Source organism: Euwallacea fornicatus, chromosome 10, assembly GCF_040115645.1.
Source record: "Euwallacea fornicatus isolate EFF26 chromosome 10, ASM4011564v1, whole genome shotgun sequence".
Lineage (NCBI taxonomy): Eukaryota > Metazoa > Arthropoda > Insecta > Coleoptera > Curculionidae > Euwallacea > Euwallacea fornicatus.
Window position 1 is genome coordinate 363,389 of NC_089550.1, and position 4,992 is coordinate 368,380.

At 36.9% G+C, this 4,992-nt stretch overlaps 1 protein-coding gene and 1 long non-coding RNA gene across 9 annotated transcripts in view; both read right to left on the reverse strand.

The window, feature by feature from the left end:
* Dgk (diacyl glycerol kinase 1) overlaps positions 1–4,992 on the reverse strand; it is a 108,449-nt gene that overhangs the window by 47,723 nt on the left and 55,734 nt on the right. The gene's annotated exons all lie outside the window — the stretch shown is intronic.
* On the reverse strand, positions 4,389–4,800 carry LOC136341443 (uncharacterized). The gene is made up of 3 exons (XR_010732502.1): positions 4,755–4,800; positions 4,661–4,702; positions 4,389–4,597 (listed from the first exon to the last, which is right to left on the reverse strand). It is a non-coding gene; the product is annotated as an uncharacterized lncRNA (long non-coding RNA).

Here is a 4,992-nt window from a genome sequence, read left to right on the forward strand (position 1 = left end):
AGCTGTGCAAGATCAAAAATTTCGCAAGTTTTGTGAGTCTTCCCCACAGTCTTCCCCTTCACGCCTCAATGCCTGATCCGCTGCTATCGAGATCAAGACCATTCTGTGGTTCAAATGACGTAATTTCTCATGCACGTCACAGGCTTCACATCAACGGCGGTGCCACATCTCTTCAAAATGAATATGAGGCAGGCACGCTGCAAGCTTCTTAAACCGACTGTTTAGGAACTTTGGCGTTATACCAACAATAATAACAACGCCGATAATAAATAACCAGTGGCACTATTTTAGTCTTCAAAAGAGCGAATTTTTGCCGTTAAAAATGAAACCAAAACGTCAACAAATTAAGCGGCAACCGTGCAAAACGAGGTTGAGGTTATGTTTAGACGTTGAAATATATCTTTATCCTTTTTTAGCGCATTAAATTTATATGACTCGTCATTTTACATAGAACGACTCTCAATCGTTACATTTTGGAAATGTAAATTAAAAGTTAAGCGATTTGAGCTTTAGTATCGGTTTCGTCTTGTTTTGATCATCGCTAGCACAAACTTTCAGTTTGTGCTAGCGTCAGTATCCCAGTTCAAAATAAGACGGTGCAGTTTTTTCTCAATCACAGATTCTCAGGGTTTTAATTCAGGTCGTATCGTTTAACAGGAATTGGCACTGAAACTCATGATTAACTACGCGCATGGCACAATAACGCAAATGCTGTCGGTTCCGGTGAATTCCATGATTTCTATGAGAGGAACTGATTATTGGAAAAAGAAAGATAAAACGCGAAATTCCCATGCCCAGCTATCCAACCATTGTTGAATGCAATGAATTTCATATTTTTCTCTGCCCACTTTAAAAATAGGATTTAGCCGTCACAACGGTCCACCTGATCGCCCTATACGTAGAGTAAGCCTGTACGGTCCCTCCCTCTATAGTTATGCGTTGGAAATACTTTGGACAGTACTGAGCACCCGTGGGCAAATGGGCCGAACCGTGCCCAATCGAACTGAATGTGGTAATCGCAAGAGCATGCTTTTTTCCACAACACAATATGATTATCACTATAAATTATGTCAAATAATTCCCCTTTCGTATTTAACTTTTTCCCGTTAAACCAAAACCCCCTATCATTACTTTATAAAGCGCAATTATGAAGTTAATCCCCTAGACAATGCGATCAAGCTCTTGAACACTTGGCCGCACACCACATATATACTATATTTAATTTTCTGTTCAAAAGGGCTCGTTACTAACTCCAAAACTTTCTGAAGAGTTAATCGAGTCGACTAAAACTTTCTAAATGTATGAAGTATGCCGCTGATGCTTCATAATTTCATTACATGTGAATCGCAGAGGAATTTAGGAAAATGTTTTTTCTTTGAGGGTTTAAAGAACATTTCCTTTTGAGTTACCAAGTTGCGGGACGGGCGAAAGAAAGTGCAGCAGAAAATTACTCGATGTGGTGCTTAGACAGAGGCTCAAATCTCGAAGAACTAGCTTTAGGATGAGCCGTTCAGCGAAACTACGCATAATTCGTTTACACGTATCATTTATCGTTTTCCTCATCCAAAACTTTCGATAAAACTGACACGTAATTTGGGCCTCATCACTCTTCACATATGTCATTTGGTCCTCTCCATCGTGCAGAAATTTGTCCATACGTAGATCCCTAATTCGTAAGCAAAGACATGAGAATGCAATCAATCATGATGTTAAACAATCTTTCAGCCTCCGGATCGCATTGGACAGGATCTTGAGAGATTAAATGTCCCTTCTGACGCAATTTAGGAGACTTTATCTCATTTGTTTCCAGGCAAAATTAATTTTCCAGTTCCAATGGAATTACTTGTGTAATCCTGATGTTTATGTAGACTTGACTGTGTTTGTGCTTTTGATTGTAGGTGGTGAGTTACGTGGTCTCAGACAGCAGGCAAGAGACCACATTAAAACAGAAATTACGGTAAAATGCAACAGACATGCTTTCCTGAGGGATTCAATATAAATATTTACCACATGTTGAAACCGCCACTGAACTGGACATATTTGTTTTTGAGAGTAATTGTGAAAAAGTTAAAGATGATTTATGGGCATGCCGAAGTGCAAGGTTAACACAACGTATAATCTGTTTTTTGTTCCACCAGGTAAAAATAGCAACAAAAGGGGCGTGGGATTAATGAGGTGATTATGCTACCCGGGTGCGTAGGAGCGGAAGAGCCAAACAAAAATAAGGGATAAAATAAAGATAAATGAGTTGTTTTGTGGAAATGCTGTATTAGCTATTGAATAATATCTAATGGTAATTCATGCTGTCCATATACATAGCTGGAATCATTATCATTAAATTGAAAACACAATATGGCTTGGTTATTTATTGTTCGATAAATAATGTGCGCTCTGGCTCTAATTGATGATACATGAATGTAGAAAGTTTATGTTAGAGGTCATAAATGCTTTGCATTGAATTTAATCGGCGATTTCATAAAAAAAAAAACGAGACGAAATGTGTTATTTGTGTGACAATTAATATTCTAAACGTTGTTAATTTTGTGAACGGCAATTTTTACACGAGATTAAAATCTTAAGCTTCGCAGTAATTTAAATATTGCAGCTTAAAGTTAAAAACAAACTAAATTCGTAACGAGTTAAGTTGTTACTTTTAAATAAATGAGACTAGAAAAACTAGACAAATATTAACTAAAAGCTTTGGAAAAGTTACCTTTCGGTCATCCCGGATTACCTTAGAATTTCAAAATTTTCTTAAGGTAATTCCAAGTTAGCCAGTTGTGGCTTTCCCTCTGCTCAAAAAATTCAAAAAAGTCATTTTACGTCACTTTCGATTCCTCAGGACTTATGCATGCAAATGTATCTTCGCGTCATTCCGAAAGACTGAGTAATGTAGAAAATTTCACTTTACGTAACGCCATGTTTTTCAGCCATTATCGCTCGTTGTTCGGAGAATTAAAAAAAGTAACTTCAATGTACACCGGTTTATTAGAGATATGCAAAAATTTATCTACTCCAGATAGCTCGGAAACTTCAAATACTTTCCAGTAGATTAGTGCAGGTTAGGTTCAGTGTAGTTGGAGGTTTGTTTCAGCGAGCCAATGTTAGCCTTGTTAACGCTCAAATATGGCGGCGTCGTGCTATAGAAAACTACCAGGGCAAATGCCGCAAATGGCTCAAGGTTTGAGCAGCATGACGTAGTTCATAACCAGTGCAGCCATCGTAAACTAATCTGAACCAACAACTTACTACCCGCCGATGGATTTATATTCCCACGATTTATATCAATGTTTGAATTTTAATTCCTCAACTTTGAAATTCATATTTCCCTACCTAATATTCCCATCCTACATTCTAATAGAATTCATATTTTCTCAACCGTAACCCGAAGCCTGGAAACCCGACGCCAAGGCCGAAATTTCACTTCGAAATTACATTTTCCCAGTGCCAGAAAGTCACTGTTTCTCCGTTTTTATAATTAAAATTAATGAGAAGAGTTTCATGAGGAATTGAACCAAGTTTTGCCCCCCTTAACTTGTTGATTAAAATTAAGGCATTTTCCTTTTGAAGTCGCGAAACTGCGTCAACTCCTTTCGACTTAATACTTTGCAATGTTGCTTAAATAGACTCTTATTTATTTTAACAAAAGCTGATAATTATGTCGGGCGTCGGGTTGTTAACTTGTTTTTCTGAAGGCTGCTTTAAAGGTCGTTTCCGTTTCAAACAGCACATTTGTACTATTTGGAATGGAGTTTTAGGTAAAAATGATTATAGATTCAAAGGAAATTTAAACGTGGGGGGTGTTGGCGGTCCCTGTTAAAAATTGCATTAAGTGTAGTTAATGCAATAGAGGTATATTTCTATGCATAGCTCCAATTTTAAATGTCCCCAAGAACAAAAATTATAAGAGTCGAGATTCGCACGTTTAGGAGGTCCAACGCTGCTCTATCATTCTAATCCTCGAATTTTCAATCACATTGTGAAGATGTTGCCCAACATTTGCGCTGAAATGGGTATGGCAGCCATCGTGCATATATGTATAAAAGGATTTTCTCGAATATTTAAAGGCGTTTCATCGAATAAACTTAGAATTGCTCTGCGAAAAATTGAAATATTCAAGATCGTTTAGGAGATAATGTAATTCAGCGGATCCTGGCAAGTTGAATATTATACATATTAAATTTTTCACTGAATAAGCCATTAAAAAACGCGAGATTTATTTATTATTTTTTTAAAATCCATTATACTGCATTATATTAAAATAAATAAATAAATAAATAAACGAGCGCCTTTAAGAGCAAATGTAACTGTGGCAGTGGGATAATGCAGGTTCTAAAATCAGTTGTAATAAATAAATAAATAAGTTCCAAAGCCCCTCGAATTTAGATTTATAAAGGACGCTCTGCAATATAAAGTTTTATCTGCGTTCTCATGATAGATGTATCACCGAAATTTTTAAATTTGAACTCGTACCTTGGGAAACCTCATTTGAAATCGATTTTCGTTCGCCGACTGTATTCAGTTTTCGTTTGTTCTTTTGCACTTCCATGTGTTTAGCGCATGGGATTTTTTGCTAATCCCTAAACGTGGTTCGGATCTGCTGAAACGAAACCCCGCCTGGTCAACTCATCGGTATCGTTTTAACCTTTTGTTGTCTTACTTGAAATTCCAACCCTGTAGGTGCACCAATCATGGAGCATAACTGAAAGAACTTTATTATTTTCGGAACGAAATCGTGCAAAAGAATCTCTAACCATTAAAATAATGAAATTTTACATTTAGGCTTGGATAAGTTCCAGCACCATAATGGCCGAACAGGACTTCTAAGGCGACTCGAATTAAAATCATGTAACTTTTCATTGGTGTCATTAAATGTGCCGGCAGAGGTCGCCTTGCGTAAAATGACAAGTCACGTAAATTTCGCGTGTTAAAAAAGGATAAAGATACATTTGAATGCCTAAACATAACCTCATTTTTTAAACAGTTGCCGCT